Below are 22,438 nucleotides of genomic sequence, written 5' to 3'. Positions count from 1 at the left end.
CCCAAGTTTCAAGATCGGATGATATCATCGGGTAGTTATGCTGCGGACAGACAGACACAGACACACACACACACACACACACACATGACGAATATAGTGGTCACTTGATAACTCGTGAACCAAAACACTTTCATTCACCCTTTGGAAATTATGAAACAAAATAAAACTGTCTTAAACAGATTTAAACTTAGTTTTGATCTCGAAAATTTTAAACCATCTTTGAAGTGCTTTGCCCCAGAACCCCGAGAACTACTCTTCTTGGAATTAAATGAACAGCCACTATACAAGCTGTGCAAGGATGCGTATGAAGCATTTCCAGATTTTCACAATAGTGGAGCAAAGAAGAGTAAGCAAAAGAAAGATGTGATTACATCAATGCTGGGGATACAGAGATGATGGCAACACAGAAGTGTATCCAATCCAGCATCTCCCTCACCTCATCAACCCCAGCGCCTCTTCTTCAAATATTTGTGATTAAAATGTTGGAAATACAAAGACGAGTGAATAAGGTCCCTATCATTGTTTGATGCAACTTCGCTGAACAAACAAAGTTTGTATTTGAACTTCGTTTTTATTTGAAGAAAAACTCAACGTAATCACAATCATGCACACAGCAGTAGTGGATGCAAATATTGACCTCAAATTGCTGGGCTGTTGGTTTTACCAACAAACATATTACCTTTTCACATTTGGATAAACATATACCTTCATCTGGCTGTAGAATAACAAACAAAAAAAACTCTTGGTCATGTTTTCTTTCTCCACATCAAAGATTGAAAAAGCTTAGCCCTGGTGTTGGGCTAGCGGCTAGGGTGCCGGCTTAGGATCCTAGGATCCTGGGTTCGAATCCCAGTCGATCGCTGAATTAACGCCAGGGGGGTTGACTCAGCCTGACATACCATCCTTCTGAGGTCGGCTAATTGAGTACCAGTTCCGTGGTAATTCCCTGTTTGTCGTTAAAGGCGGCAAAAAGGGTTGGCGTCAGGAAGGGCATCCGGCTGTAAAACATTGCTTCAAAAAGGGGACCAAAAAACAACAACAACCACGGTTCCCGAAAAAGGCCAACCCCCGCTTTGCGGGGAAAAATGGCCTCTAAAGGTGGTTATATATTTTATTTATAAAGATTGAAAAAGCTTAGTACAGCTTCAAGTGACCCGTCACTTTATCGACAATGTCGACTGCACATGGTCCAATGCCCAGTACCGTGCGGGAGCCATGTCCATGCTGCATGCACCCCATGTCTTCCACTAGAGTTACTGGCAGGCCCAGGGTCCAGGCGTGAGCAATAAGCTGGGAGAAGGCATTCTCATCTTGGGCGCGCAGGACCACTTTGGACTGACCGCTATACTCCCAGCGTCGGAGGTGCTCTGCGTTGCGTTGCGCCGCCCGCTTGTAGGCCGAGGCGGCGGCATGTGCGCATTGTACTGCAACCCTACCCTTTCCCATTCCCAGATCTGAGCAAACCACAAGCACCAGCTTCTCTTCACCAGCTTCTCTTCCCAGGCTGGTCGGCTTCATGTCAGTGGTGTCCACAACCACTCCGCCAAGCCTGAAGGTACAACAATTGTTTAAAAAAAGTTTTTCTTTACATTCACCTTTACTGCCAACATACTTTTTAAAACTTACAAAGATGTACTTTTTACAAGGAAGTTAGGTGTGCTCAAGATACCTTGCTACAGGTTTTGTGAGCCAGAGCACTCGATTCCACATCCTTTATCGAACTCGCTGCTTTAGCACATGAGGCAAAGCAGCACATCGAGGTACAAATGTACAAACCCAACGTATATAAAACAGTGTTTCAGAATTTAGCAAGTGTTAGATGTTTTTTGGCAAGTGTTAGAAGTTTCGCAAGTGTTAAATGGAAAACTGTAAACTTGGAAGGAGGTGAGGTGGAGGGAGGGTGTCAAACCATGGAACGAGCAGAGGATGCAAGACCAGAAGGAGGCAGTAAGAGACAGAGACCATCGACCTGTTTGCTATGGGAAAGTGATAGGCCCATAGACTCAGCTTCATCGTGGAAGATTCCAATGATGTTTAAGGCACATTTAAGGATGTTGAAGCACATGTATACGTACCGAGCACATGCTCAGTCACCGCTTCGCAAGTCAAACCGTGGGTACACGCTAAGCACACGTACGTAGGCGCACCTGAATCTTGCACGATTGACATGTCTGTTCAACGTGCACGAGACGCGCGGCATCTAAATATATAGATTTTTTTTTGGGTCCCAGCTTTGGCTGTTCATATATTACAGACGGAATCGGAAGTAAATGGGTTTTTTTTCCAATGCAAACCCTGTCCCTCTGTCCCTCTGTCTCCTCTCTCCCTCACTCCCCCCACTTTTTCCCCATCTCTCCATCTTTCCCTCTTCCTTTGGCCCAGCTTGGTGCGTTGTATGGAGATTGGAAACACTCCTCCCCCTCTCGTCCTCCGCTCCTCCCCCATTCGCGCCTCCACCCTGACCATATCCTGATCTCCGCGCTTTTCCACCCCCACCCTACCCCAACCTTTATCACCGGACACCCTAACAATCACCCCACCACCGCACCTCCACCCCACCTTCCTACTCCCCAACCCCCATCCACCCTCATCTCGGTTGCTCCCTCTGGGCGTACTCGTATGGGAGAAACTCGTTTTTAGGGCGTATACTTCCTGATGCGGCACCCTGTCACGGTTATTGACTTTTACACCTGTCATTTACACGAACTTACTTACTTCACGAAGAAAAGAAAATTATTTGCCCGATACAGATAAAAGGGCGGTGTATAAGTAAAAAAAAAAAAAAACAGGAAAATCCGGAAGTGAAAATTGCATGCTTGCGCGGTGACGTCATAACGTTCCTTGTCATGGAAGTCAATTTGTGTGGATTTTGCCGTAAAACATAATAAATATTCATTATTTTGATAAGTAAATAACTCTATGAGATATAATTTCATGTTCTCTATCAAACGGGTATTGATTTAAGTCATAATTCATTAATACCCACTAATGTCATGTGGTATGAGCATGATAAAAGGTGGGATTTTTAGACTTGTGCTAAAACATACGGAGGCCTCTATCTTAGATGTCAGCGGGGGTTTACCTGACAGGAGTAATTTCCCTGTCAGTGGATCAAGGGGTCTTACTCCTATTGAGAGGAGTGGTCCCAATTGTATGACCATGCATTGTGGCCCTTCGGGGACATGATGCATGTGTTTGAATGACCATGTGCTTCAGCCGTGGGGTTGAGGTGCATGTGTAATGTTATTGGGACAGCCTTGTTGACGTTGTGCCTTGGCCACGGGGTCAAGGTGCATGTCTGAGGCTGTTCAAATGTTTGACTTTTTACCTTTTTTCAAGTAAAAAAGGCAGGCCTTAGTGCTGGCCTCATAAGCTCAGATACTTGGCCAGGACACTTACCAGGCAGGAGTAATACCTTGTCAGTGGACTCTCCTATTGAGGAGTGGTCCAATTGTATGACCATGCATTGTGCCCTTTTGGGGTCAGGATGTATGTCCAGGCAGCAAATGCTTCCATGGAGCAAATAATCGCCGTTGTTGTTGTTTTTCCAATTTTTCTCTTTGTTCTTCTTCTTCGTTAAGTGGTCAAACACCCTAACCCTACAAAACTCCATAACAACAGGTGTGGGTGTGTGCAGTGTCCATTTCAGGCCTGTAATCTTTTATCATTTGAGTTTTGTCATCAAATAAATTTTCTGAATTTTTGGTATTTTGAGCAAATGGAAGAAGAAGAGCAAGATGTCCGACAGGCCCTGTATTTTTGGTTCGGTTAATTGCAACTGGTCGATCTAACTGGTCGATGGATGATCCAAGTTTACATCCAGCATGGTGGGGGACATATTTATTGATGTGGCACCCTGTCAAAAAGTTATTTAATGCCATTCGTGTACACCTAAGTTATTCTTTACCAATTTACAAGGCAGGTGTGTGTGTGTGCTTGCGACGTCACTGTGTAGATGTGGAACATTCCGTGCTGTGTGCGTACGGTGACGTCATTACGTTTGACCATCATGTTAAAAAGAAGTTGTCTGATTATCTTGCATCAATTACTGAGATATGTGGGAAAAGCAATATCATGCGTGGAATTTTTTAACAAATAAGTCTGAATTGTCAATTGTAACTTTAGTATTTGGGTTGAGGCTCATACAAAAGCTGGAAAAATGAGGAGCACCGGGAGTCTACATTAATTTTGCATTTTGCATCCCAGCTTGTCCAGCTTCTCTGCCTTGTCTGTGTCCCCGCTTTCCACCACCACTGCCTAGTACCTTCCTTTATGCCCCCCCTCACTCCTCTGTGTCCCCGCCTCATTCCTTTGCACCCCCCTCACTCCTCGATGCCCCCCCCTTTTCCCTCCTGCGTCCCTTCCCCCCTCCCTTCTTTTTCTCTTTTCTTCTCCCAACCTACCTGTTACCTGTATTCCTGGCTCCCCACCCCGTTCCCCCCACCACCCTCCCGCTCTGTAATATGACATTTTCACCTGTAATCAGCCCTATATTTGAATCCCGAAGAGGAAAATAGACATTTTTAAAAAGGATTTTTATTGCGGCGGCCATCTTGGATGACAGCTAAATTTTATTCGATCAATATGAAAATCGATGAGGCAATCCCATGTCACAGGGATGTAGAATTTCTATACGGCACACCCATTGAATGTAAATTTGAAAATTTATTTTGGATTTTGAATGCTTCGTTTGTTCCAATATTGATGGCATGGGGTGGAAATATGTCTTGCAGGTAAACGTTATTGTTTTTCCCTGAACCCCTTGCCATGAGATGTTATGTCTTCATTTTATTGGTTATTATAAATCAATATTGATATGTTATGCAGGTAATATTATCATTGACACAGAAATCAGGATTGTGGATTTTTGCCAGGATTTTTTCTCAGTGATTTTAAGATGGCTGTGTTAAAACAATTATGATGCCTACACCATGTCATTAACGACATGATTATGATTTTACACACTTGCACAGGTGATGTTGCACCTGTGATGGAAGTTTTCTGTCATTCATATCAACAAATGTAGAGAAAATCAAAATTGTTCTGTGCAGACAGACAACCATACGGGTTTAAATGTAATATCCTCTTTTTTGATGGAAGTAATAGGATGAGTGGGAAGCATATTTTCGCTCCTTGGAGGGCCCCCAAGAAGCGGCATTGTGTTTCCTACTTGTGAAATGAGGAATCAGGCTGTATTGAGCTAAATGGTGTTCTATTTAATTTTATTAGGATTTTTTTTAGTCTGATGGATTTTTTTGTTATTGTGGGTTTGGAACAACATATTTATTGTTCCTTTGATAGAGTTTGTGATTTTCCATTCTCTTCCAGGCTCCTTTGTAGGATTTGATAGGGAAATGGATTAGAGTGGACAAATACTTTTTTATCGGTTAGACCTTTTGGCCGAACTTTTGAGTTAATTTTCAAAATTGAAGTTGGACCAAATTGGAAAAGGGATTATGCGTGTTGTCTTTTAATTAGTTTAAAAGTGACTTCTTAAAAAGGGAGCATTGACGTACTTAAATTGAAATCAGAAGATTGTGATAATAAACTTGATTTTTTGAGGGAGATGATTTGTGATTTTAAATATATATATTTTTTTTCATCTTTTTTCTCATTTTTTTTTCATTTTTGTTTTGATTGTTGATTTCATTTTTGAGTTCATTTTTGATTTGACTTTTTTGGTTTTTGCTTTATGATTTGAATGGAAGGAATATTTATGTGTTAATTAAATGTGGTCGGTGGGCGAAATCCACAAAGCATGTATAGATGCACAAAGCCCTGTATTATTTCAGAAATGGTAATTCCACGAGTCCAAAGAACCACTAATAGACCGTGTTGGTCGTTAGAGAAAGGGTGATGTCCTCGTCCCTGTCATGTATTTTTTCTCTTTTTTCAATTTTTTATTTAAATGTGGTAGGTGGGCAACACCACAAGGTATACCTCTTCAAGGTGTGCAGAAAGCCTTGGAACATATTTTTTCGTTAAATTCCATGAGTCCAAAGAACCACTAATAGACCGTGTTGGTTGTTAGAGAAAGGGTGCTGTGCTCGTCCAATTATTTTTTTGTAACGTTTAACGTAACGTCCTGCGAAATCTGCTCGTTTTTGTGGCCGAGCCGTGATTACGTTGAGCTCCTATGATTGAGGCTTCTATGGTATTCCTATGGTTGAGCTCCCTTTATCTCGGTTTGGTCACGGCGGATGAGCGGACGAAATGACGAATGCTGCGACAGGAGCAATAAAAAGTGATTTTTTTTCTTTTAATTTTTTTTTTAACGATTATTCGATATTGTTACGACTTCTTGTAAATAGGTATACTAATTGGTCAGGAGGTAGCCTTTTACTATGTATACTGTACAGTTCTCATTTTTTTCATTGTTCATTATATCACGTGGATGTGGTGATACAGGAAATGTTTGTCTTTTCAAATGGATGATTATGATATGACTATGATTATGATAATGATGATAATCATTATGATAATGATTTTAAAATCATGACATTGTTATGATTGACAGGAATAAGATCATGAGGTTTTCGGTGTTAAATGATTGCACGGGCTTAAAGGACAACTTTTGAGCCCTGTAGGATTAATGATGCATTACAAGTAATAGAGTTAAATAAAGGGTCAAAATTTCAGCATGATTGGATTAAAATTGACTAATATTATGAATTAATTGTCATCCGTTGGTAGAACATTTCAGGAGTTTTATGAAATTTTAATTGTCAAGAGGTTTGGGTACCATTCAAATTGAGATATTTTTCCCAATGAACTGTTCCATATCTGTCTGATCAATTTTGGCTGACTGTCTCGCGAATGAAGGATGAGCTGCCTTTAGTGGTTGCAAAAGTCGAATTTGTGATATAATGGCCAGACAAGATTGGGAAAATATGTCAGATATGATCCCTAGGACAGAACAGTGATTCGTTAATTGACATGAGGTGTGGGTCAGAGGTGACGATCAATGATCATAGATCTGTCAACAGATAAAACTGTTCTGGCAACATTGGGAAACGGCTTATGTATAGAGTTATCTGAAATGATTAATCTGATTTATTGATGAATGTTGATAAATTGATTGAAATTGAATAATTGAATTGATTTAATTGAATAAATTGATTGATGAAAGTGTGGTCTCAGAAAGAAGCCTTGATATGTATTTGTGAGATATTATCAATGTGAAGACAACCTTGGAAATTGAGCAAGGTGGTAAGTCTATATATAGATATATATATATATACAGTGAAACCTTGACTTACGAGTGCACCAACTTACGAGTTTTCCGAGATACGAGCCGTCGCTCGGGCGGTTTATTGCTTTGAGATGCGAGCCGAGATCTGAGTTACGAGCTTACGCCACCCACCACCAAGTGGGTTCCGGTCACGTGGTTATCTTGCCGTGCAAGCATCTCTGCCGTATATCGCTGCTGCTTTGTTTTCGCATTTTGGTTATTTTGGAGCTTACGCCACCCGCCACCAGGTGGGTTCCGGTCACGTGGTTATCTTGCCGTGCAAGCATCTCTGCCGTATATCGCTGCTGCTTTGTTTTCGCATTTTGGTTATTTTGGAGCTTACGCCACCCGCCACCAGGTGGGTTCCGGTCACGTGGTTATCTTGCCATGCAAGCATCTCTGCCGTATATCGCTGCTGCTTTGTTTTCGCATTTTGGTTATTTTGGAGCTAACGCCACCCGCCACCAGGTGGGTTCCGGTCACGTGGTTATCTTGCCGTGCAAGCATCTCTGCCGTATATCGCTGCTGCTTTGTTTTCGCATTTTGGTTATTTTGGAGCTTACGCCACCCGCCAGCAGGTGGGTTCAGGTCACGTGGTTATCTTGCCGTGCAAGCATCTCTGCCGTATATAGCTGCTGCTTTGTTTTCGCATTTTGGTTATTTTGGAAATTTTCTTAGTTTTAACCATGGGTCCTAAGAAATTGAGTGCCAAGGGCAGTACTGAGAAGAAGAAGAGGATGATGTGCTTGGATATAAAACACGCAATCGTTGAAAAACATGAGCGAGGTGTGCGTGTTGTCGACTTGGTGAGGCAGTACGATCGTAGTACTTCTACGATATGTACGATTTTGAAGCAGAAGGAGTCGATAAAGGCTATAACGCCAGCCAAGGGCGTTACGATTATTTCAAAGCTCCGGACCTCTATCCATGAAGAGATGGAGAAGTTGTTGTTTGTGTGGTTGACGGAGAAGCAGCTCGCAGGAGATACCGTGACCGAGAACATCATGTGTGAGAAGGCCCGAGACATTTACGGGGATTTGGTGCAGCAGGCAGCGGGAACATCAACGGACAAGGCATCGGAAGTCATTCAAAGCCAGTCGGGGATGGTTTGATAATTTTAAGAAGAGGACCGGCATTCACTCCGTCGTCAGGCATGGTGAGGCAGCAAGCTCGGATGTGAAGGCAGCTGAAGATTTTATTATAACTTTTGCCGAACTGATAGAAGCCGAACGATACATCCCCCAGCAAATCTTCAACTGTGACGAGACAGGGCTCTTCTGGAAAAAGATGCCGAGGAGGACGTATATAACGGCAGAGGAGAAGAGCATGCCAGGCCACAACCTGTTCAGAGTGCCGGCGATAGCTCGCCTTCTCTTTGTGGAAAACACGGTGAGATCCTTAACATCCAACAACTAATGGGACGCAAACGGGGCACCCAGTTTAGCGGTACACACATTGATGAATCACCCTGCCTGTGATTCACCCATGACAGGTTATAGCTGGGTCGGGATTCAAACCCAGGCTGGACAGTTTAGAGTCAAGTGTGCGTACCTCCAGTCCAGGCCATCCTGCCAACTTGTATGCTGCATACAGGTGAAATATAAAGTGCGAGATATTTTTATATATACTGTATATTTAAAAAAAAATTGGTGTGGTTTTTGGCGGGCTGGAATGGATTAATAGCATTTCAATGCATTTTAATGGGGAAATTTAATTTGAGAAACGAGCAAATTGAGTTACGAGCTCGGTCACAGAACGAATTAAACTCGTAAGTCAAGGTTTCACTGTATATGCGGTTACCATTGTGTGATTCCCCCTTCAACAGAACGGGAGATCTGCGGATTCACCCATTTCATACTGACTCATTTGGCTCATCTGCAATACCGATCTGTGAGATTGGGTTGTGCGAAAGCCACAGGTGAGAGAGATTCTCTGGAAATCACCATTTGCACAGGTGGAGACATCCTTCCTGGAAGTACGAGTGGAGCTTATAGGAACAAGCTAGGCAACAACGCATCCAACGCTACTTTGATAAAAGGTGGAACAAGCCTCAGTAGATTTTATTTACCGTTCATATAGTACAGGTGTGTACAGGTGTATTACAAAGCGCAGATCCTAGTAATTTACCTGGTACATTGAGTGAATACTGAGTGTTATTCACATACAGGCAGAATGGGGAATGGAGCCGAGAAGAATACACAAGGACAACCAGATATTCCACAAAAAGGTACTTGTGCATATTATATGTACGACCGTTATGGTGTAGAGGCTATTAGAGAGGTTGAGAATTGGTATTTGTGGACAAAGGGACATGCTAAGGAGTTTCCAAGAGATGGTACATTTGAGCGAAGTCGATTGGAGAGATTAGGACAAGAATTAAAAAGCCAGGAAGAAACAGAATTTAACAGTAGACTGGCTTGCATTCCATTATTGGGATGTTGAATCCAGGAAATGGGAACAGCAAGAATGGATAATGGACCTAGAACTTAAAATAAAAAGAATACAGGATACATTGGAGGAGATAGATGCACAACTGCCCTCGAAAATAGGAATAAAAGTGACAGTTGTCCCATCTAATTCCCATTTGTCTCCCCAAAAAGAACAGTGCAGAGAATTTTTTTATGGTTCAGGAGATAACCAAAGATCGCAATGGCAATCCAGGGATCCAGAGGTGCAGCCCACCAATACAAGTGAGCAGGTGGGCAGATCAGGCAATGACAGAAACCGATGTTACAAGTGTGGAAATATGGAACACTGGAAACGACGGTGTCCATATACAAATAGGAAGACTAGTTCATAGGACAAACCAAGATCAAGGGTACCAGTGCTTACCGGTACCTCAGATAATGATTAGGCCTTCATTGCTGCAGATCCCAAATGACGACTGGCCTCAACAGATTAAATCATTAGACCAACATGAATAACTGTCGATGCTTCTTGTGTCTGAAAAGTTTTCGGAGCAAGAATGATTTTTACTTTTTTGCTTGTTAGCGAATTAATAATTAATTGATCAAATGCCAAAATGGGATATTTTTTGGAACATGAATTAAAAGATCCAGAATTAGAGTTCATTCTGGAAGCCCCATATTTGCCAATTATAAATGTGGTTTTAGGGAGCATTTTGGGCAAAACAATTTTTTTAATTTACAGAGTGTGGAACGATTGCTTTGCAAATTTTTTTGGAAACCAAGTGACAAGCGTCACATGATCATCAGGTGGGAATTTTGGACTATTGTTTTGCATGATTGATAGGTCAGTGGTCGACTGACATGTAAATGGATGTATTGTCAAATTTGGATAAATTATTGTGGGAACCGAAAGGGTAATTTCAATGTGACATTATAGGGGTTTTCTAGGAATAAACTTTTTGTCTATTTGTGTATTAGCGATTCTATAATTAAAGGACAAATTTTACGAAATTGAAATAAAATTGACACCCATCTTGATCTGTTAATAATGGTGCCAACACAAACAAATATACATAATAAATGGAAATAGATAGTTTCATGTGAATGGGATTGAATATCCAGAGAATTCGTAAAATAAAATAGAAATATAATTTGATTATGAAGATTATCTCTTTTGTCAAGGGAGATGGAATATAAAGATTTGATGTGCTGAGTTATGAGCAGCCATTAATTAATAGTGAGTAATCTTGGGATTCCATTTTTGATAGAACTTATATGAGAATAACAGCTATTTATGGATATGAGCTTCATCAAAAATGAGGGAGTACAAAATTAGCCAAATTTGGAAGAGGTCTTACACTGACTTCCTAGAGTACTCTGCTCACGGATTTTTGACATCTATAAACTTGACTTTTATCAGCATATAAATTGTGCTGCATGTATGGATGTGTCTTAGGCATAGATGATATGGGCATATAGTAAAGAAAATCTTGCTGAATTGAACTATTGTGAGTTTTAAAACGGAATTCATTGTGAATCTTAAAACCAAGGGGCAGACATGAACGCGCTGTTACGTTATTTAACCTCAGAACGCGATGTTACGTGTACCTGCAACATATTTGTTAATCTGGCACACCTATATTGGCATACTGGTGTCAGTAGTATTCACTAGTTGCATAGAAATGGATGAGCAACAGTTAAGGGGGCGTAAAACCACTTATTTGGATATTTTCTACAAAAGTAGGGGTTTCAATAAGTGGTAGTTTATACATGGGATTCATCAAATTAAGTTTTGGAGTTCAAGCAAAGTCACTGGTTAACAGATGGGAATGGATAGTAAATAAATTCTTCGATGCTGGGTAAATTAAGTGAGATATTACAAAGACTTATAAGAGCAATTGTTCTTCCTTATAGCAAGGGAAAAATTAGATCCAACGTAATGAATCTATAAATGAATGTGATAGGGATAATATCCTCAATTTGTATTAATTATTTGATTGTGGGTAAAGGAATTAATTAATCGTAGTGGATTGTTAACAGCAGCCTGAAATATCCTGAGAGTGTGCATCCATATAATCAGAAATCCCAGATTTGTTTTTTAAAACAAAATTTTGGTGGAAGTCTTATGTGGATGAGTACTTGCTTGGTAGATAAAAAAAAGGTACTGCATGTTGGCAGCCACTTTTGCAGCCATTTAGGCCAAACAAATTGAGAGAAAATTGTAATTAAATACGTAATTTACAGATGGCTATTTGTAAAAGGGAATTTATTGAGATGGGAAACATTTTTCGAAGGTTTATTAAAGGGTTATAATATGACATTTGGCAAGGAAACTATTGGATGGGAAAATTAGATCTGGTTATAGAATGAATTTGTGGACCCCTTGAAGTTATTTCTTCGAATCATTGTTTCACGAGCATTTTGAGTTCAAATTGGAAATAGTTTGGTAGAGCTTTGGTTAAAACCTTTGATTGCGGTATTTTGGAACGAATTGATAAACCATAGGAGATTGATGAGAATAGAAACAAATATGGACTCAAGATAGAAAGATTTTATGATGATATGAATAATACCGAGATTAAATGATTGAATCAAGTAATGTTGCAAATGAGTACAGTAGAGTTAAGATGGTGGCATAATGAAAATGTTATGAATTGCGTCAGTTTTATCAGATCAGTGAACTCACATCACCACAAGCTACACTGTTAAAGAAAAAAAAAAAAGTGAGGAGGACTATGATAATAATACATTATGCATAGTTTGCTTGTTTGCAAGATTTGTTGGGCATTAGATATTCCTGTTTGTGATTTTAATTATATACACTCATTTATTAATGCATTTATTTTCTTTGAGTAGTGTTAAAATAACTGCATGAGTTTAATTTTCAAACGATATTGATTTGAAAGCAATTTTAAATGCTATTCTTAGTTTAGTAGTCAAATACATACCTGATTGAATATTATTTGTGTGCCGCATATAAATGAATATAACTTTTTTGAATGTTTTAAGGAAAACAACAAATGGTTGAATGTGAAACTGTTATAAGAAATATATGATTAGTTAAAATATGGTGATTTTATGATAAGATGTACCCTATCTGTTTCAGTGTGTGTGGAAAGCAGATTCAGATATGGCTGAGTAAAAGGATAAGACCAGATCACATCTCAAAGGAAGTGCTAACGGAATTGGGAAGAAGTTCGAAAAATAAAATTTGTGGCTAAAAATGAAGTTAATCTTGGCATACACCCTCCTTCTCAAAGAATGATGAAGACATTCTCCTTTGTAACGTTGGAGATGGATGCTTACCTTCACCAAGGAATTTTTGTGACCATTTGCCTGGATCACACTGCAACATATGGAAGAAAGGCGATCACTTACTTTTGTTCGAATGCCTCAAACATTCATCACGTCAGCAATTGCGGGATGACGACATCTTGCCTGCAACTTCTACTGAATGCGGTGACGTGTGTCATTACTCTACCAACATCTGGAGAGCCAGCGTGGAGCTGTAAGTGGACGGCTGTGCTTTTCCTCCACAACAGCTGTGCATGATTCTGCTGGAGGCTCCTGGTATGGACCATGGACGACTTGAACACCATGGTCCCAACATCGTTGTGGTGCATCTGGCATCTCTGTTCCACATCTTGCTGGTCAACCAACATCACATCAACACTTGCTCCATACTCATGATGAGTGACGAGGCAAGTCGACTACAACTGGACGAAGGCCTTGTTCATATCTACTATGGTTCACAGCAAGAGTGGCAAGGATGATACATGCAGAGCAGGGTCAGTTAATGACGCCGCCCAGCTATCACAACAGCGGGAAATCCTACGCGAAATAGTGTAGGTGCTATGAAGACATCAGAAGAAAATGTTTCATACTTGAATTTCAAACACGAGTGATCAGCCCCTTCTCTTCTTTTCAAACAAAAAGTCAATATTTGTTTTGAAGCAAAACGTATTGCCAAATGTTGCAGATGCTTTATTATTTTAAATGGTGAACTGAAATCGTTGTGGTAAAGGTGAAGGGTCGTATGCTATATGCAAATGAATTGCATTTTTAATATGGAAAGAGTCAATGAATAAAGAAATGTTTTGTGATTAGATTCTTCCAGGATGACGGTGTATGCCTTAGGGAATTGGATTACCAAGTTTGTGGTTTGAATATTTAATAAGTTGATGTTTAGTTAATGGTTAATATAAACAAAAAGAAAAAATGAGGGATTGTGGAAGTATAGATAAATATATGTCATATTTGTTAGGGTGGCTGGATTGTACTGCAATGTAAAGGATCCTCAAGTCATGCACGGAGGGGGTGCCAGGAGCTTGGAGCAAGCGGTCGGCCATCTGGGGAATAACCTTGTGACCTCGGACAATGCAAGTAGGGTAGAATGTTGACTTGGCTCAGATTGTGGATAAGAGTTGATTGTTCCAGATGTCCGAATGGTGCCGGGAAGGCTGGCGTTAAAGTGACCTTTGCATTCCACTGGAGCGAGATCAAAGGACAGGGTTCTATTTAACCACCATGCTCCGAGAGAGGACTAGAGAATTCATCTGAAGACGCGGTACGAGAGGAACTGGTGATGGGAAGAAGCAGGAGAGAGAGAGCAGACGGGAGATGCGCGACGGCGCGTCATGTGGTTATTTGTAAAGTATAACTGTATTTTCATGTAAATATTCGTTTGTAAGATTTAAATAAATTTATATTTAACTTGAGTGAGTCTTATAGAGTTTTGGCTGAGATGCGTCCAAAAAGGGTCACGAACAAAGTTCCCCAACAAGATCAAGCTATAAATGTGAATCTGAGGCAATGATCCAGACAGGAACAAATATTCTTCTGTTTCTGCCAATATCATTGCTTTCTCCAGCTGTTTCCATTCAGCAAGATCAAACAAGACATTGTGCTCTGAAAATAATGACAACTTGTCACCGGTGTAGGCCACAACCTCCTCGAATTTGGATATTCTGGCGGCCTTCCACGCTCCTCGCTTAACAATTCAGCTCATTCCCATAGTTGCCGATTCAGCTGATGCCATTCGTCCCGGAGTGTACAGCCTTTGACTCGTCGATACGCGTGGAATGGTTTGTTCCTCAACAATCCACGGAGCACCGTTGAATTCAAATGACCGCGCACGAACCAGCCCAGGAAGAAACATCCACCAAAAGCAGCCAGAACTCCGAAGTAGGTCGAAGGGGACACTGAGTCCATCGTGCCCTGCACAAAACACGGGATTTCATGATGTGAGGTGTGATCATTTAGAAACAACCTGGAAGTTTTTCAACACAACTCAGGAGGTTCAGCTCCTCAAATGATGAGGAACATACTGGATTACACAAATTTACTTGGAAATAACATTTAGGCCTTGTGGTACGAAATATATATATATATATATATATATATATATATATATATATATATATATATATATATATATATATATATATATATATATATATAATATATATATATATATATATATATATATATAGATATATATATATTGTTACTGATCGCGGTTTAGGATGTTGTTTGCCGAGCGAAGGCTCCGCGACCGAACGGTTGTTCCCCGACTCACCCGATTCACCCAGAACTTTGGCCGTATCGCACCGCAGCTGCCCAATCTGGAAAAGACTAAAACGACGAAATGCAAAGAGGAAAAGGAATAATACGAGAAGACGGACAGAAGAGTAATTGGATTTATTATACACACAAGCAAAAAGAAAGCAGTCACGTTTATTTACAACACATAAGACGCAGGTGACACAGTGCAAATACTAGCTTATCCAGACTTAATTAACCCAGGGACAGAACAAACAAAACAAACTCACGTACACAAGAAGGGTGGAAAGGCAGGAGGTGGATGGCTGGAGGGAGAGGAAGGTCCAAGGGGGTCCTGCAGCACGATCGGCGCGTTTAGCAGCCGCCGTTCCTTCGCGGCCCTGCTCAAAACCGCCGTCCAGGCCACAAGCGGCTGTTGGGTGTTGTTGCTGCTGTGGCCGCCGCTTGCTTTGCCAGGACTCGTCTGACTCGTCTGGTCCAAACCCTCAACTCAACAACACTCTTGCACGTCTCCCTGTCCAACCACTCTTTCTCTCTTGGTCCAACCACTCTTTCTCTTTCTTGGTCCAACCACTCTTTCTCTTTCTTGGTCCACTCACTCCTCACCACCGACTCCTCACCACCGACTCCTCACCACCGACTCTCCACCACCGACTCCTCACCACCGACTCTCCACCACCGACTCCTCACCACCGACTTGCGCGCGCGCCTTTATAGCGCCTCCGGCGATCAAGCCGCCGGCCTTCAGGACACGCCCATCGGTGTGCTCACCTCGGCCCTGGTTGGTCACGCGACCCTCTGGCTCCGCCCTTGATGACGACGGGCGGGCACGCCCCTCTTCCCCGACCCGAGCACATGTTCAATGGTGGTTTTGGAGGGGATGTAATTGGCAATCGAGGCTTGGCAATGACGAAAGGGGATTGTGAAAGGAAATGGAGATTTTGGGGATGGGAATGAAAGGGGATCTATTCTCTTTCACTGGTGCAATGGAGTACTTCAATTAATGGGAGACACAGCCTTACCCTAAAACACAGAATAAGATATAACTATCGAACAGGGGTATTCTATTATTGGCTGACGTGTATGCTTGTGGACTAATTATGGGATGCCCTTTCACCTTTACACAGCTCCGGAGGCAGGGGGCGCAGAGTAAACAATAATAATAATAATAAAGCACACAATCAAAAAAAATACAGTCCTCATATCCGCAACACTGCACCCTCCTCCTCTTAGGCACGTCCCGGTCCTACAACTTTTATTTAGTGTGACACGTAGGTGTAGTTCCCTCTACTTTTAACCTGACCCTGAGTGCGACAGTTTTAAAACATAAATAAATGTGTCCCGCTGCTCCATTGCACCCTGCCTAACAGACTTACGCCCACAGTTAACCGAATTGCGGAATGGTCTTCAAACTATACACTGACGGTGGGGAGCATTATTTACAATGACGCTATTTTTATTTACAAAACTAACCCAGGACCTGTGATTGTTCTTTCTGGGGGGGAGACAGTCTGCTCTGCATCAATGCACCATGAAAGCACCCAAAAACGCACCAATACACACCCAAGCACCAATCGGTGCAGTCACCATTGTTCAAGAATAAAAAATAAATCAACAACCCCTAACCCTGCAGGTGATCTCTTGCTCTCCGGCTCCCTCTGCTGGTTATTATTATTTGTTCTTCCAGATGTTGTCATTCTTTCATTTTCTTACCGGCGGCCTATTTGCAATAAAGTGTGCCCAATGTGTCCTTTTTATTTTCTTTTATTTATGGCCCACAGGGCCGACTACGTGTGCTTCACCTGTGTGGCATCGGTGCCCTGTGGCCAAGGTCCGCCAGCAAGATTTCGGGCCCTCATGGCCGGTCCAGCAGAGGGGCCATGCCCCAACCCATGGGGTCCATCAGTGGTGCTCGGCCACAGACATGTGGTCCATAATGTGGTGCATCGATGCAGACAGCTGGTTCTGGGAATTTCGGGCGCACAATGGCCGACCCACGCACGCTCCCCTCGGCGCCCAATGGCGCACAGGTCATGTGGGAGACAAAAGAGACAATTGAGCGAGGGGTAAGGTCACAAGGGTACACATCAATAAGGCAATGCAAGGCGAAATGCGTACGGAGGGCGAAGTGAGAAAGCTCGTCCCTACCGTACGTCACCCCCCTGTCACCTACACTACCCTTGCCCTTACCCCATATTTACAAAATCTACCCATTTACAAATTCGTCACTACTGTCACGTCTTCCCCATATTTCTCCTATACCAAATTCGTCTCCACAATCCCTCTACTTCAAAATTTGCCATCACCAAATTCATCATCAATCCTCATAAGGAGGAAGAGATGGAACATCAAAGCACAATGTCACACCCACGTCATGATGCGTCTCACAATCCAAACATTTGCATCATAAAATAATTAAACATGGCATGGTGTGGAGTACCTGTCACCTCAGGTGAGTGGATGCAGATGGTGCGAGGAGACTCCAATCCTAACTATCCTCTAAATGATTTTAACACACTTTACACTACCCGGGGTCTTTCCCTGCCAATCCATTGGCCACTTACACTATGGGTTCTAAAAACCAATTCCCATTGACCAAACTGTGGTGCTTCTCAATTTGGGGTCTCACTCCCCCGATTCATCTCCCGGTGCCCTCGCACAATTTCTGGGCTGCGACGTGTAGCTCTCCCAGCAGGTCTACCCACCTGCACACCTCCACCACTGCAGTTGCCACCCGAGCTTACCTAGCTCCTCACCCTAACCTAACTAACTGGGGAAGGCCCCTCCTGGCTCTGTCACCCCACTCGGTGCCCTGTGGCACTGGGCTACCCGGGTCCGTCCTCTGGATCCTCGGGCCCCATCCACAACAACTACCGGCTCCCAGAGCCCACCTGCGGCCTCACCTGGCCGACATCCTCACAGTGGTGGAGTGCCCAAACCAACTACACACACTAACAGGCTACACGCCCAGCCATTTCCACAACACTAATGCACCCATCCAAAGACCATTCTTTCACCCGCACCACAGATGCCAATATCCAACCACAATTTACCTGTACCCTCTACCTAACACTTACACTACCCGCCCCGGGTATCCGTGATGGGGGTCCACTCTTCCCCCATTCACACCTTCGCACCATCCACTCCACTCCACAATTTCCACCATACTCACTCCACGACCATCCATTCCAATACTCCAGATATTCCACACTACCATTTATTCCACACAGCCACATACACCTGTTGTTGCACACCTGTGCAATCACCTGGTGCCACCTGCACCCTCCTCCTCTTCCTGGACCATTTGATCAGCACAATACACAATCACCTTCACTCACTCATACACTGCTCCATCCACCTGTTCAGTTGCACACCTGTGCAATCACACCTGTTCAATCACACCTGTTCAATCCTCACACACACGGCATCATCTCAGCTAACTACTCCCCTCTGAAACTTGCGCTTCCCAGTCGTCCCTTTAACTATTGCGCTCCCTCGTCATTATAATCCACTCTACTCTACCTGCGTCCCCACTACAGGTATCAGTCACTAACTAATCTTAACGTTACCTAATGTCATCTTCTAGGGCCCTACACACAATATCCTAACCCACCCGGGCTAGTTTTCACTGCCATACACCCCATAATCTAGTGCTCCTTTGCCCCCCCACTCGCCGTGAGGGATGGTGGATTGCCCATCCCACCACATCGGGGAGGTCCCACTATCAATTTTGCTCGTCCAAATTCCAACCAATTCAAAAATTTTCCATTTACTGCCAATTCTACCCACTATTATAAATTTCGTATCAAATCACGATCACTATCACCATCATCACAGTCCACTATATCCTAGCCTCGGTGCGTCGTGGCATCATTAAACTCGGTTCGTAAAGCCGAGCAATGAATTCGGGTGGTTTGGTCGCCTGCAGGTTGAATCCGTCCGGCTTTCGGTTCAAGGGAGGTGGTTTGGTTGGACTGAGGTTCCACGCACCATCTCGGCGCGGCACCTTGCGGTCTCGGGCCCGATGGCTCAATCTCCCCCGGTCGGAACCCCGTCCCCACGAGGGGGCACCGTTCCGCTTCCTCCCACTCGCCCTTGAACCGGACCGGTCGCCTCGCCTGCCAAGGCCCGGACTCGACCGTGCGGGGCGGGGCCAAGCCCGAATCGGCAACGACGCTTCAAAGAGAAGCGACGCAGCTTCGATCCGCGCCGGGCCCTGCATCCAACAAAGGGCTCCTTGCACCGAGTGCTCGCATCGGCTATCCGTCGCTCTAACCGCTAACCCGGTTACCGTCGATGCTTCACCGGCATGCTCACACGCATACGCTACCCCTTTCACCCTCACAAAACCCGGCGTTCCAACGCCGTCCGTACATTCCACCAACGCTCTCCCTGTTACACACCACACCTCTCGCGCACACTCTTGTGCACACTCGCCGCTCGCACACCTCAGTCCACACCTTTCCTCCGTTACGTCCTCCGTAACACTCACCATGGGCGTGCACTCTTGCATCCACCCACTAACGCGCTCGGATGGGCTCTCCCACACTCGCGCTACCACCAACCCAGGTGTGCTTCCTTGCACACCCTCTACCATTCCAAGCGTGCATTCTCGCACCCGCTCCACCACCAACTCACTCCCCGGGTCACTCTCACCCTCGCACGTACACTCCGTACACCCCGACGTGCATTCTCGCTCGCACTCGGTTTCACTCCCACACTTTATAGCACACCCACTCGCCGACGCACACTTTTTTCTCCCACGCGTGCCATTTCCACTCACACGGGACCCTTTACCAACGCCCGGATGCTTCCTCGATCCCAAGCGCGCGAAAATTCTTTTGTCGCCAAACATCCTCTTACAAAATCTCCCCGCACAATACACAGCACGTCTCACCTTCGGGGTTCTTCTTCCTCCCTGCACCAAAACCTGCAAACTTCCATTCGGGTTAAGCACAGCATCGTGATGTGAGCAGGGACTTTGCACATTTTCCATTTCTCCCTGCAATTCCCGGGCTACCTCCGTCATCTCTTCAATTTTAATTCCCAGCACTGCTTTGTCTTTGTTCCCCTCGACGACCGTTGGCTTTAATAAAACACCCTCTACCTCATCGGTCGCCGGCTTTTCCAAACCCCGTGTCGCGATTTCTACCCCCGTCATTGTACCCGTGCTTTCCTCCACTTCGCTCAACCGGCGCTTCTCGACCCGCGTTACCTCCTCGTGCACCCCTGGGACCCTTTCGCCCACCATGCGATCCATGGTCTCCCCACATTTTTGCATGCGGTCACCCATTCTGTTGGTTATTGCTTCAATTTGGTTTCCCAATCCGTTCGTTATTGCTTCCATTTTATTACTCAATCTCTCCCCCTCTATTCTCAGCATCTCGGTGAATTGCGCCATGAAGTCCCCCACATCAAAGCCCGCTGCTACGGTCACGGGCGCGGCAAAATTTGGTGCCGCTGTAACCACGTGCGCGAGAGCGCCATTTTGTGCGTCTGATACTCCCTCAACCGCCTCCTCATTGCTCCCCTCCATTTGATCCTGGGCTACTCCTAACCCCTCCTCTAGCTCACCCACCGGCATCCGATCGCCTTGACCAGCCATGGCGCGATTTCAAAATTCGGGTTTTTGTAAAACAAAACAAATTTCACCGTTAATAATTTCGAGCGCGTGAAGCGCGCTTCGGGTCCAATCCCACTTCCCGACACCAATTGTTACTGATCGCGGTTTAGGATGTTGTTTGCCGAGCGAAGGCTCCGCGACCGAACAGTTGTTCCCCGACTCACCCGATTCACCCAGAACTTTGGCCGTATCGCACCGCAGCTGCCCAATCTGGAAAAGACTAAAACGACGAAATGCAAAGAGGAAAAGGAATAAGACGAGAAGACGGACAGAAGAGTAATTGGATTTATTATACACACAAGCAAAAAGAAAGCAGTCACGTTTATTTACAACACATAAGACGCAGGGGACACAGTGCAAATACTAGCTTATCCAGACTTAATTAACCCAGGGACAGAACAAACAAAACAAACTCACGTACACAAGAAGGGTGGAAAGGCAGGAGGTGGATGGCTGGAGGGAGAGGAAGGTCCAAGGGGGTCCTGCAGCACGATCGGCGCGTTTAGCAGCCGCCGTTCCTTCGCGGCCCTGCTCAAAACCGCCGTCCAGGCCCCAAGCGGCTGTTGGGTGTTGTTGCTCTGTGGCCGCCGCTTGCTTTGCCAGGACTCGTCTGACTCGTCTGGTCCAAACCCTCAACTCAACAACACTCTTGCACGTCTCCCTGTCCAACCACTCTTTCTCTCTTGGTCCAACCACTCTTTCTCTTTCTTGGTCCAACCACTCTTTCTCTTTCTTGGTCCACTCACTCCTCACCACCGACTCCTCACCACCGACTCCTCACCACCGACTCTCCACCACCGACTCCTCACCACCGACTCTCCACCACCGACTCCTCACCACCGACTTGCGCGCGCGCCTTTATAGCGCCTCCGGCGATCAAGCCGCCGGCCTTCAGGACACGCCCATCGGTGTGCTCACCTCGGCCCTGGTTGGTCACGCGACCCTCTGGCTCCGCCCTTGATGACGACGGGTGGGCACGCCCCTCTTCCCCGACCCGAGCACATGTTCAATGGTGGTTTTGGAGGGGATGTAATTGGCAATCGAGGCTTGGCAATGACGAAAGGGGATTGTGAAAGGAAATGGAGATTTTGGGGATGGGAATGAAAGGGGATCTATTCTCTTTCACTGGTGCAATGGAGTACTTCAATTAATGGGAGACACAGCCTTACCCTAAAACACAGAATAAGATATAACTATCGAACAGGGGTATTCTATTATTGGCTGACGTGTATGCTTGTGGACTAATTATGGGATGCCCTTTCACCTTTACACAGCTCCGGAGGCAGGGGGCGCAGAGTAAACAATAATAATAATAATAAAGCACACAATCAAAAAAAATACAGTCCTCATATCCGCAACAATATATATATATATATCTATATATATATATATATATATATATATATATATATATATATATATATATATATATATATATGTATATGTATATGTATATATATATATATATATATATATATATATATATATATATATATATATATATATATTTTTATATATATATATATATATATATATATATATATATATATATATATATATATATATATATATATATATATATATATATGTATATATGTATATATGTATATATTA

The 22,438-nt window shown here is 43.8% G+C and overlaps 2 long non-coding RNA genes across 2 annotated transcripts; one reads left to right on the top strand and one right to left on the bottom strand.

The window, feature by feature from the left end:
• Positions 1 to 551: 551 nt before the first annotated feature.
• On the bottom strand, positions 552 to 1,432 carry LOC137428949 (uncharacterized). Its single transcript, XR_010984779.2, has 2 exons — positions 1,204 to 1,432; positions 552 to 946 (listed from the first exon to the last, which is right to left on the bottom strand). It is a non-coding gene; the product is annotated as an uncharacterized LOC137428949 (long non-coding RNA).
• LOC137428948 (uncharacterized) lies at positions 1,411 to 14,357 on the top strand. Its single transcript, XR_013623904.1, has 2 exons — positions 1,411 to 1,555; positions 9,399 to 14,357. It is a non-coding gene; the product is annotated as an uncharacterized LOC137428948 (long non-coding RNA).
• Positions 14,358 to 22,438: the final 8,081 nt, after the last annotated feature.

The sequence above is a fragment of the Myxine glutinosa genome, chromosome 6 (assembly GCF_964187855.1).
Source record: "Myxine glutinosa chromosome 6, kmMyxGlut1.1, whole genome shotgun sequence".
Taxonomy (NCBI): Eukaryota; Metazoa; Chordata; class Myxini; order Myxiniformes; family Myxinidae; genus Myxine; species Myxine glutinosa.
Note: the sequence above shows the minus strand (reverse complement) of the source record. Positions and strands in the feature narration are given on the sequence as shown.